Genomic DNA, 12906 nt, shown 5'->3' on the forward strand with positions numbered 1-12906 from the left:
AAGTTTTCAGAAAATATCAAACATTTCCATAGGTATAAGCTGAGAAAAATATATTGTGTTGGACTAAATGCAGGAATTACTATTCAAGTTTCTCTGACCTCTTCAGTGCAAGCTAGATAAATTTAATCAATCCTTCAATTTTTACTGGCCTTTCCTACTGCCAAGAGTCAGCACTGCTCCCTTTGCACCACTGAATTTTTGCTAATTTGCAATAGTTGGAGATCTGCCCCCAAATGAGAGCCTTTTCAGGAAAACAAAACCAAAACCAAAAGCAGGAGTTTTAATAAATGGGGTGAATTATTATAAAATGGTTTGAGGCTCAAGGTTCTGCATCTTCCCAAGAGCCACATTCAAGACCACGCAGGTGAGCACGTCCCTCCCTGCGCGACGGGAGCATCGACGTCCGTCCTCCCCTGCTCTGCATCCCACGTGGCTCCCGAAGCTGAGCAGGTAGAGCTGCCCCTCCAGACCCTTCCCTCCTGCCTGCCACTGGCAGGATCTCCCTTCTCCAGAGACCTGACTGTTTTCATTAAACCTGGAGGCTCTTGATATCCCTGTGATTCTGCTGTCTCGGCCAGACTTGGCAGAAAATAATCAGAAAATCAAGAGCGCACGTGCGAGCTGACAGACGGACAGACACAGACACATACACCTTGCTTCTTTGATTTACACAGGAATGTGAATCAGCTGTAAAAACCAGAACAGAACAGAATAGAATATGAATTAAGTCCCTCCTGCTCCAAGCCCTGTTTGTTTATAGGGAAACAGAAATACACAATAAATTCATGGATTAATAACGCATGCATTACTGAGGAAAGGCGACCCCCGGTTCTCTCTGTTGGCGGGCTGACAGCCCACCCGTGCACAGGCAGCGGGGTTCGGCGCGCCCTGGGCACGCCGGGCTCATGGTGCAGACACCTTCGCTTCTGCACATGACACCCGGGTAGACCTGTGGCAAACCCATCCTCGTGGTGTGTCTCACAGCTTATCCAGCAGGAACTCCACCTCGAGGACCTCCCTTGTCGGCTCCTCTGCAGACCCACAGACCTGGTTGTTAAAACTGCCCATCTCGTGACAGACTGCATTTGCTTTTTCTGGTTAATCTTTAACTCTCCTTTGTACCCACTGAGAATAACCGCTCTTACTGATAACCCCTTTCCGACCCTTGTGATGGCTGTGTTCCCTGATTAACAGATACAAATTGCTGATATTCCTAGCATAATACTGGTGGATATATCCAGTACTCTGCTCCAACATTTTAAACTTTATTGAAGTATTTATTCCTTCCCTTTTTTTTACCAAAGAAAGCGGACAGAACATCATTCTCCATTAGACATTATTGTAAGAGGAAAGTCAATAGAGGAAATTATGTTTGATTAATATATTTATGCAGTTACATCACTCAGAGTTATATGCATTTCTTCTAATTAATAACATCTTATGTGTGCAATGCAAGAAGCCACATCTGAGCATAAAAATGGCACACCTTTCAACTGGAATTTTATTGCCCACGTCTTAGCAGTTATTCAAGCTGGCACTGGGTGATGAGTTTGCCCTTAAACTTTTAACCTAATTCTCATTGCCTTTCTGAGCTGTGTGACTCCACCGCCACCTGCAAGGCTTTACCCACCCACCCGTGCAATCGCGGTCAGACCCCTCAGCTCCGACGCAGCTCACACCATGACTGTGGAGTCACATCTGGCTTCTTGCAGCTTTCTGGTGGTCCGGGTACAGATCTGTTTGGTTTTCACACTGCACACAATCCAGTTCATCATGGTGGGACCAGGGGTTGGCCATGAGGATGTGAACAATAGGAGAAGCACTTTTTCCCAAACGTGTGAATGATAGACAGACTGATCACTGGGATGTCGAAGATTAGGACAGCACAGATATGGGAGATGCAAGTGTTCAAGGCCCTGGACCGCTCCTCCTTGGATGCAATACTCAAGATAGTCTTAAGGATCATGATGTACAACGGAACACGTCACAGTGAGTCTGAAGCCATTGAGGAAAGAGCAATCACTTAAGCCATAAATGTGTGCTGCGACTGGGCCACACTGATGATATCCTGGTGTAGACAAGAAAGAGCGTGAGAGACTGCTTACCCAGTGATATTGCAGCATCTTCAGGAGAAAGGAGGCCGGGAACGCCAGAAGTACTGCCTGGATGGTCAGCCCCATACCGATCTCGGTGACCAGGGAGTTTGTCAGGAGGGACGTATGCCTCGGGGGCTGCAGGTCATGTCAAAGAGGTCAAAAGCTACAGCCACGAGCACAGCAGATTTGATGGTGGAGAAGGAGTGGATGAAACATCTGGTTGAGGTATGAGTCAAAGTAGACGGCTTCGTAGTAAAACCCACACCAAAAGCCCGGGCTCCAGCATCTCCAGTCTGTCACTGTCTGCTCTTCTGGAAGACCCAGACTGGACCCAGTGCCCAGACACGATCTCACCAGTGCTGAATTGGGGGGAACCACGGCCCTGCACAGCCGGCATGCCCCAGCACCCCAAAGACCCAGCACCGTCCACCTTCGCTGCAAGGTCTCTCGGTGACGTCGGGGTAACTTGTACCCACCAGCACCCAGGCCCTTTTCCACAATCTCCTTTCTAGCCAGACAGTCCTCATCTAGAACAAAAGCACTGATTAAAATGAAATTTAAAACAAAATCTGTGAGACAAATCTATTCAGACCCAAGGCCATCTGTGGCAACAACACACTATGTCCTCAAGCACTGTTTTTATTTGTGCTAATTATCGTTAATAATAACAACTGACTGTTATGGCTCAGCTGTATATTTGAACTCTGTGGGATCTACTTTCTAAGCAACCTCACATTTCACAATCCTTGAACCATTCTGATTTCAGTAAGATTATCAACTCACAACCACTTCTATTTACAATCCTGCTATCTCAGCCGTCCCAAATAGCTTCGATGCTCACTTACAGCCTCTTCTTCAGGATCTGCGATCAGCGTAAGCCACAGCTAGCAACCCCCTCATGGAAATACCTCCCCCGCTTCAGTTGGGAGTCCCTCTGTTACATATAGTAAAGTGATTTTTTTTTCTTTTCTGGAATTTCCCAAGAAACAAAAAAAAAATCTCCTGCCAGGTTTGATTGTCAATCAATTTTGAAAGCCTTTTCCTTTGTCAGAAGTGTGATATCCATCCTTCCCAGAGAGACAGACACATAGATAACCATTCATAAAACACCTAGCGTTTCTAGCAGCACTCACAAAACTAATACAGCCGGCTGCTGTATTTTTCACCAAATCATACAGTTTACACCTGAAGCGGAGTTGAAATACAAATACTCAGAGTTGAGTTTATCTTATAATCCATGAGAAAGTAAAAACGGAAAGGCCCAATCGGTCAGTGATCAGCTCACATCTCTCATGGAGCACTCGCACACCTCTCACAGGCGATGTTGCTCTGGATGCATCCCAGCGCGATGTCCCTCCTCTCAGTATCACATCACCGGTGACTGCTCTTCAGTTCATAAGCACCACTATAGCCTCTCCAGTCTTGTCTGCTATCTACCCACGTTTTTACCATCCTGAATGTGAATTTTATTCTCTTTGTGGGTTTTTTTCAGACCATTCTTTCAATTTTTCAGAATTACCCTGGGCACTAATCTTTTTTTTTTCTGTGCTTCTGGAGAAGCTGTGGATTTAGTAAGTATTTTCTTTACTCTGCTAGCCAGGCTAATATAAGGTCCAGGATGCTCATTCAGATTCTCACTTCATCTTTCTCTGCAGTAGCACAAGAAATGGGATTTGAAACTTCCCCATAATGGTTCAAGCTCAGCAATACTCTCTGGATCGTTTATGAAAATATTATGTAATATGCATGCTAATTCATCTCAAAAATTGAGAGATATTCTTTTCCCCTATGTACAAACTTGCTACCCTTCCACACAAGAGATATGCTCTGATTGATATGATTTGTATTTGACAAATTCGTAGAAGTTTCTGCTTGTCTCGTTATTTGCCAAAAACCATTATTTGATCATTCATTTATGTATAAATTTTCTAGGGATTGTGACTAAATTTTACCCTAGAGTCTAAACGCAAGAGTATGAACACCTCAGGGAGCCCCTAACGGGTGAATTGCTGGCAGCTGGGAGGTTTTCCGGCAGCATCGCGAAGCTCGGCGGTGCAAGGACCAGCGCCCTGTCCCCGGGCGAGCGGCGCAGCCCAGGCTCCTCCAGACCGTGCACGCCTTCAAAGACGGTGACCACGACCAGCCCTTCTGGCCAAAGCTGCGCCGGGACGGTCCCCGCAGTTTGCTCGCACAGACTTTGCCTGTGCCGACCCCCTCCCTATTCTTTCTTACCGGCCACTACTGCACTGTTCAGACCTGCTTTTTTTCTGATTTTAAAGACTTTTTTTTTCTCTCTGCCTTTTCCCAGGCTTCTGCTCTTTCCTCCCTCCCTCCCCATGGTATCTGAACAGCAGCAATGAGGTAAAATTGCTTGCTTTAGTAATACTTGAGCCTGAGATGAGATCAGTCATCAACCTCAGTATATTACTGTGAAATAGAAATGGGACCATTAACAGAGTTTCTCCAGATTCATGCTAGCTTCACTGAAGAATATCAGGGTCTAAATCCCAATAAGGGAGGACAGGCTATGTATGTCCCTTCAGGTCCCACCATGCACAAATGACAGACTGCGCTCCAAACTCTTAGAGTAATTGGAAAAAGTTTCAAGAGCAAGATAGTTTTCTGTTGATGACTAAGAGCAAAGTGAAAAATCTGAAAGATAAGACGCATCAACAGAGTCATTTTTAAGCAAACAGCTGGATAGATGGATGCCTAGACAGATGTTTTCTTACACTAATAATGGAGTGTCTGCTGTGGCCAGTGCAGCAAAATCAAAGCCTTCTGCTTGTCATGATCTTTGCCTAGCACTAAAAATCCCTTAAATGCGTTTTGTATGAGAGGTGTATGGACTCCTGAGGGAGGATTTATCATGGAGCGTGGCCATCCCTGTAGTGATTTACTCAGCCGGGAGTCTCTCGTATTTACCGCTTTAAACTGCAGATCATCTTTAACATTGCACAAGCAGTGAAACACTCCTGTGTCTTTATTCCGTCTAGAATGGTCTTTGCCTGTTTCAATTTCTGTGCTTAATTTCTTTTCAATCTCATTGAAAAAAAAACAGAAATGGATGAATCCACTTTACAACAGACTGTCAGTGGTTCACAAGTACGCTCCAGCTGAAGGGGGCTGTGGCAAGGCAAGCCAGGCGCTGGCCCTGTTTAAACAGCAGAGGAAACATCATCATACACTTACATCTTCCTGATACAAACCTCCCATGTTAACAGTGTCAATAACACTAATAAACCCAAGTGCAGACCAGAACTTCCAAGCCTCCTATATACATATATGGAAATGCAGTACTTGGATCACCAGCTAAAATTCTATTCTTTATGGTTTTTACAGATACAGCCCTTCTGCTGGACCTTGAATCACCACCACAGGGGCCAGGTTCCACTTTTAGAGCCACAGCTATAAACTGGCAGCTATGGGTCCAGCTCACGGCAAGCAAACTGCTCCTGCCTGCACATCAGGAGGATGCTTTGCTGCATGCACGAGCTCCCCCCACCATGCCCCTCCATCCCCTGGGGTGGATGTCTGCCAGCCTCCCTCCTCCTGTCTTTTGGGGAAAACAGCAATGTGCAGCAGGTGGCCAAACGCTGGGATCTCTGCACGTTGGCTTCCCAAGTTAAGATAAAAGCAATCTTTAAATCTGACTACAGGTTGAGAAGAACAACGCTGAGATGAGCGGCTGGGTCTGTTGCTCCCTTCCTGCCCCGCGGTGGGCTGTCAGCACCCCACGGCTGTACACCTCGCCGCAGGGAGCCCCCGAGCAGGTCCCACCTGAACCACCCTCCCAAGGGGCAGCAGCAGCTGGACCCCATCATGGCATACTGCATTAACAGCCAAAGTGACCCACAGCGACTGAGACGGGACAGAGTACAGCTTAAGTGGCCTAAATGGGAGAGGGACAGACGCAGAGCTGCAGGCTATGGCCGATGTTGGGGTGTGGAGAGAAGATGAGGCAGAACCTGTCCAGGGAGGGAGGAGCGTTTCTGCCATTGCATTGCAGCCGGTAATCACCCTGTGTTCAAAGCAAATGGAAAACCTCCAGCTCCAGTGGTTGACAGGCAGGGACATCCACGGCAGCGTTTCTGTGCATGACATCCGCGGCAGCGTTTCTGTGCGTGGCATCCGCGGCAGCGTTTCTGTGCGTGGCATCCACGGCAGCGTTTCCGTGCGTGGCACCATGGCCACGAGAGTGCCTGCAAACCCAGCGTGTTCAGGGTGGAGAAGGAGCCCGGTCACCATGAGACACCAAAGGGGCTGCGCGGTCACGTCCCACTGCATGCACAGCTCGCTGGGACACCGTGCTGAGCCAGGCGCTCGGGGTGGGCGGTTGCTGATTTAGGTAGCTGCTGCACTGAAGATTTCTCCTACAGCTCCTGCCTTGGGAATGGTTATTAAAGACACAGCATTCCTCCTGCAATGGCAACGCACATCCGTGCCCGAGGCTACGATCCCAGTGCTGGTCTCCATCAACAGCCCCTCATACCAGCAAGGATGAACAGAAAAAGCTTTGCTGGGTTGGAGCTGGGACCACTGGGAAGAACACGGTGTGGCACCCCAGGAGGGCTCCTCGGCCAGCTCCTGGGACGTGGCCAGGGACCACAGGGCAGCTGTGTCCCCCGGAGCCTCTCACACACATGCACCAGGCTCTGGAGGATGGAGAGCCCAGCTGCTGCCCGGAGCTCCCCGGGAGCAGTGGTGGGCACACGTCTGCCCCGCGTCCCCAAGGGCAGCTGTCCTGAACAAACATGGGAAAACACAGGCAACCTCACCTTATCTCAGAGCTGGATTTCAAGGCAACCAGCAAATCACCATAAAAATGCAAACTCCTGATTCCACTGGATGCTAAAAACAGGCATTAAACAGAAATATGAGCTATGTTCCATAAATCTCAGAGTCGTTCTTCTTAAGCTATATTTAGCTGTGAAGATTGCTACCTTTCAGACTGGAAGAACAGCTTGCGAGTTTGAAAGATTTTTATAGGTTTTCTGGCAGTAAGTTCATCTAATAAAAGACAGCATCTCTCACCACAATCTATATTTGTCTGACATACTTGCAGCTACATACTTACAATAGCTACGTATCTATAATGATATTTTTATAGCTACAACAAACACTACCTCTGCTAGCTCTACCCTCGGAGTTTCTGCAGCCTGACTGGTACGGCCGCCAGCCGTCCCGCCCGTAGTTTCCCAAAGGCCCCAGAGTCTTTCTAGGGACTTGTGTCCAGCACTTTGCTTTGCACTTGCTGGTGCAGGATGCTTTTGGCTGGCATCAAGGACAAAGCATGTTGACTGATGCTCAGGAAGGAGTCAGATGTGTTTCACATTCATTTAAGTTAAGGACTGTTAGGGAGGGAAGGGATGCACGTCTTTTATTTTCCAGGTTGTTCCTAGCTTGGGATGTGTGGCCTTCTTATGAAACAGGACTGGAGACCTGAGCAAAAGTGTAAACAGACCTGGAGGAGATGAGGTTTAAAATCTTGTTTTCAATTCTGCCCTGAGATGCAGGGAGTTCATTTTGCTTTAAATTGCTGTGCTGAAAAATACTATTAATCAGTATACAGGCTTTCCTTGTGCATATGTTTTCTAAAATGGCTAAAAATGTCTAACATGAGTAAGAACTATTCAAAAAAAAAAGTATTGGTGCAAAAGACAGTATGGCTGAAGGATAAGACCCGGAGATTGCAATCAGGGCATACGTCACTGTGAAAGCTTTTCCAGCAGGCAGTGATGCTTTGTCCCTCATGATTTTACCTGAGTGAATAATTTTTCAGTAAAGCGCAATGAAAAATCCATGTATTATTCAAAATGTTGTACTGCCATTTCAGTGTGGTTTTAGGAGTGAACAAAGTATAGCGATCAGGTATTTCTCATTCTCGAATGCGAGCGGGGGCGCTCGGCAGCATGCAGCACTGCACTGACCTCCCCCACGCTCCTGGTTTCTGTCTCCGGTCCGTACCAAAGAACACAGGCTGGGAAAGCGGGGACCCTCGGACTCCCGGCAGGGTCCCGAAGCCAGATGGGAGGTGCCAGACGGGAGGTTCCTTGTTCTGGAGGGGCTACAGCTATTTCAAGGGAAGAAGAAGTACAAATCTGCATCTGCGGCATGAGTGAACTCCCCCTCGAGTTCCCACCGGGCAAAGGAGCCATGAAGCTTGATCATTGATTCGGGCATTGCACAAGAAAATCAAGGCAGCCTTAAATCTGAAATTCTCTCCAGGATAAGAAGCAAGAAGATGTCCCGGCTGTGTCCCCTCCCAGCGCCTTGTGCACCCCAAGGCTACTCACCGGCGGGGCAGTGTGAGGAGCAGAAAAGGCCTTGAGGCTGTGTAAGCGCTGCTCAGCAATAGCTAAAACATCCCTGTGTTACCAACAGTTTTCATCACAAGTCCAAAACACAGCCCCATACAAGCTACTATGAAGAAAATTAATTCTATCCCAGCCAAAACCACTACACCCCTCCTTCTTATTTCTAACTATGTAAACAAAATTCCATAGGTAGACATTGCTTTGGCATGCAGTATTTTGCCAGAAATACCCGCATCAATGAGATAAGTGTTTGGGTCCCTGCTGTAAAATGAGCAGTAACATAAAATGTCATCTCACCTTGTTGTCCTTTGAACAACCACCCTTCTCCTGGCCCATCCTTCCTCTGTCTCTTCCTCCTGGACCACCGCAGTCTTCCACTGAGATGCCTCAATGACCATTCTCAACGTTCTCCACAATATTCTCAATGTTGTCTTCACCCCCTTTCTCAACCACCTCAGCTTTTTGCTTCCTGTTTTTCCCATCACTGATCTCTCCAAAGAGATTCCTACTTACCAGCCCAAGCCCAAGAAGAGCTCTTTCTTACCCTAAGTATATGCTGTTAATTCGGGACGTGTCACTTACTATGAGCAGAAACCTTTCCTCTTGGTGTGTCCAGTTCTTTTGCTCGCCAGTGCTCTCGGGAGTTTCTAAAACTTGTTTCTCTTTCCAGCCCTCTCAGCAGGCTAAAGTGAGAGAGCTGTCTTTGAACCACAGACATTGAATAATTATTTCATTCATTGATTAATTTCATTCATTCATTTCATTCATTCATTTCATTCATTGATCATTGGATCATTGCTGATCCATACAAATCAAGATATAGACATGCCATCGAAGTGGCACACAAGTCCAGCACTGATATTTATTTACCTGAAATTTTGCAGTTGAAAGTGTTATTTTTGTTGTTGTTGTTATTTAGCATTTTTGTTGTTATTTAGCATCTCAGTCATGTAGCCAGGAAGAGGAGCAATTGGTAGCAGTAGTATTTAGTATCTGTACCTTTGCTATACATTGAAGCATAGATCAGATACTTTAATATGGTATTAGAGGTGTAGAATGAAAAGATAATCCCTGCTACCAAGATTTTCAAATCTAAGGACAGGAGAAGAGAAAGAAATGAGGGAGAAAAAGAACAATAAACAGCATGGGTCATCACGAGAGTCTGCAGGAGCTGTATGTATCACTGTACGACACCAGGCAAATTATGGATTTCATTAACAGAATCAGCTGGAAAACAGAGGGGGTTGAGATTATTTAAATTTCCATTTTCATGTTGCTCCTTTTATCAAAATCATCTGGAACAGATGAAACAATCTGCAGTAAAACAGCAAGACAGATATCAAATAATCATTCACGACTATTGTACTGTCACGGAAATTGGCTTGTGACTGATGGTGCAGCCTTTAGATGGAAGAGAGCATTATTCAGGTACTTGGCAGGAAAACATGAAGGAGTCACAGGACAGGGATAATGACAAGAAACTGTGAGCTATAAAATGCTCTAACAGCCAGCTAGAATTTGTGGACCTGAGAAAACTCCCGGCTGCCCCTCATCAGGGCAGGGGACAGACCCGGGTGGGAGCTGTGACCCACTCCACACGCTGGGATTCCTGATGAGTTGGTTTTAATGTATGGATATCAGTAATACTGTTAATACCTTCACTGAGTAGGTGCCCCACGTGATGCAAAGGAAATGCACTTTCCAAATGAGGAACTGACATCGGGATCATTATGTTAAGTGAGTGTTTCCCAGAGCAGTGATCTCTGCCAGGGACATCTCTCATGTCCCACCACAGAAGCTCTTTCTTGGCATGAGGACACACCCCTGTGGAATTGTTTAGTTTTTATGCTGTAGATGATGGGGTTCAGCACGGGGAGGACCATCAAATAGACATTGGCCATGAAGACATGAATGAGAGGGCAAGCGTGCTGGCCACACAGGTGAACCATGGACAAGCCAACCATGGGGATGTACAGGATCAGGACTGCCAGGATACGGGACAGGCAGTTGTTCAAAGCTTGGGACGCTCCCTCTGGGATGCGATGCTCAGAACAGCCCTAGCAATCAGCATATATGACATGAAGATGAGGATGAATGTCAGAAAGAATGGCTACAGCAAAGTCATACCAGTTATTGAACGCGGTGTCTGCACATCTGCTTGATCAGACAGCAGGCGATGGCAGCCCTCTTAAGAGGCATCTGCACAGAGCAGCCAGCCCGATCCTGCCTATCCTGGCACCAGTGGGGATGGAGGAGCATCTCAGCGGGTAGCAGATGGCCACATAACGATCGAAGGCCATGGCCAGAAGCACTGAGGACTCCATGAAGGAGGAGGAATGAACAACGTAAAGCTGAGCAAAACAGGCTCCGAAACCGATTTCCTTGTGGTTGACCCAGAAAACACTCATCACAGTTGACACTGTAGACAGAGACAAACCCAAATCAGTGATGGCCAGCAGGACAGGTAACAGTACACAAGCTCGTGGGGGCTCAGATCAGTCCTGATGACAAAGAGGGTTGTGCAGTTCCCCGCGAGGGACGCAATGTAAATGCAAGTGAAAGGGATGGAGAGCCAGACGTGGGAAACCTCCATCCCCCGGATGCCCGTTGGGGTGAACAGTATGAGAGGAATGAGATAAATTGGTTCTGCGGCAACACGACATGACGAGCTGAAGCACAAAATGACAAGGTAATCCTGTAATCAGTGAACCAAGGAAAAAAGCACGAACTAGAAATGATCCAATGTCATAAATCTGCCAAATCTAGGCAAACAGATTTATGTTATGCACTCTGGCTCTCTCAGAGTGCTGCAGTACGGTATTTAAATGAGAGTTTGATGATACAGGAACATACCATTAAAGATGTAAACATTGCACTTTGCTACGGCAAGAATAAATACCACATACCTACGAGCCCAATAACTTATTCATTTACCTGTTACTGTGATAAATATCAACACGCAATGTTACTGTTATTATAAACATCATTAATCTGAGGAAAAGGGAGGAAAGTTTGCAGCTGTTCCCCAGATAAATAATGACTAATCAAATGTACTGGGTGAAGCAAAGACATTTGTGCCAATTTCACGTGCACCCGTGGCATTTCAGGGCTCCTGCTTTTTGGAGTTGAGAGACCTTGCATCACTGATACTGTTTTTACTTGAGAAATAAGTAGGAGCCTCTCTTTACTTGATGAATTTGGCAGTGCCGCCGAGTTGTCTGGACTCTGCCCTGGCTGTTGCAGTCCCGCTGCCGGAGGAGATGCAGTTTCACGCCAGCTGTGGCTCCGCTCTCCTCCCCTCAACACACGCTCCGATGCCTTGGTTTCAAGGAGCCCCACTCAGCTGAGGAACCACGTCTCCAGGTGCCACTGTATCACACCCCCCTCACTTGCCTAAACACAGCCAGGGAATATCCTCCAAGTCTTTACACAGATTGCCCACAGACAGACTCTTGCAGGAACAGCTGACAGAGCGCTGTACTGCTTTTATAAATATATAGTGCATCCACACTGAGACACCACAGAAATGCCGTATGTTCATTTTATCCATGGAGAATTTCCTAAGTACCTGGCAGGTGCGCAGGACTTCTAATCTGAATGTCTTTCAAAGAGCAATAAAGCATAACGAGACATAGCAATATAAATCTGAATAATTCATACTAGACACCAGGTTCTGATTTTATGCTGAGCAGGTAAAACTGACTTAAGAGAGGATTTGCCATTGTGGTTGGGAAGCAGGTTTCTGAAAGCAGAGCACACTTTGAGGTAGCACGGGAGATAGGAGAAGTTTTAGCTGCTGAAGGCAGAAAGGTTTGGCAGCTCAATTAAAACCGGGAGCACATTCTTAGTCATGGTCTTGCATTATCCGGTGCCTGTTACCAAAGTACTAACGCAAGGCTCCAGCCCTGGGTCTCTTACCTGAGTTGAAGCCTGAGCTCTGTCTCTCGGTGCCCATGAAATGCTGCAGCGCACAACAGGAGACTGCAAAGCAGGGCCAGGGTTTGCAAGGGGAACCTTTTGCTCCCTGCTCAGCAGCTCCACGGTTAGCACTGAGAAGGATTTAAAGAAAAAACACAAACTGAATGCTAACAGTGGTTAGGACAACAGGGATCAGTCCTTTTTCTGCTGCATGAACCTGATGTTCCCTCAGACCTCATGCGCTTCTGGTTCCGTCATCTCAACAGGGGCACAGTAACTGGGGTGTCCTGTGCTCCGGCTCGCTTACCAGCGATCCTGGGCGCGTGGCGTGGCAGGGGCAGGCACTTCTGACTTCAGCGGGTTGGTTTCTTCCCACTCCCTCAATTATTTACTTCCGAAACAGACCATTACAGCAAGTGAAAGTAGCATGCCAGCTATCGCACCCAGGCAGAGCAGAGTGGATACCAGGAGAACCCTTCAAATTCCTTGGCCGACTGCAGGTGTATTTCTCTGTGGTCGGACACTAGCTCCAGCTTCTTTCTGACCATATGCTTCCCTTGATCAAAATCATCCAT

General features: G+C 47.0%; 1 pseudogene; it reads right to left on the bottom strand.

The window, feature by feature from the left end:
* Positions 1 to 1962: 1962 nt before the first annotated feature.
* Positions 1963 to 12906, bottom strand: LOC142080396 (olfactory receptor 51Q1-like; annotated as a pseudogene).

The sequence above is a fragment of the Calonectris borealis genome, chromosome 1, assembly GCF_964195595.1.
Source record: "Calonectris borealis chromosome 1, bCalBor7.hap1.2, whole genome shotgun sequence".
Taxonomy (NCBI): Eukaryota; Metazoa; Chordata; class Aves; order Procellariiformes; family Procellariidae; genus Calonectris; species Calonectris borealis.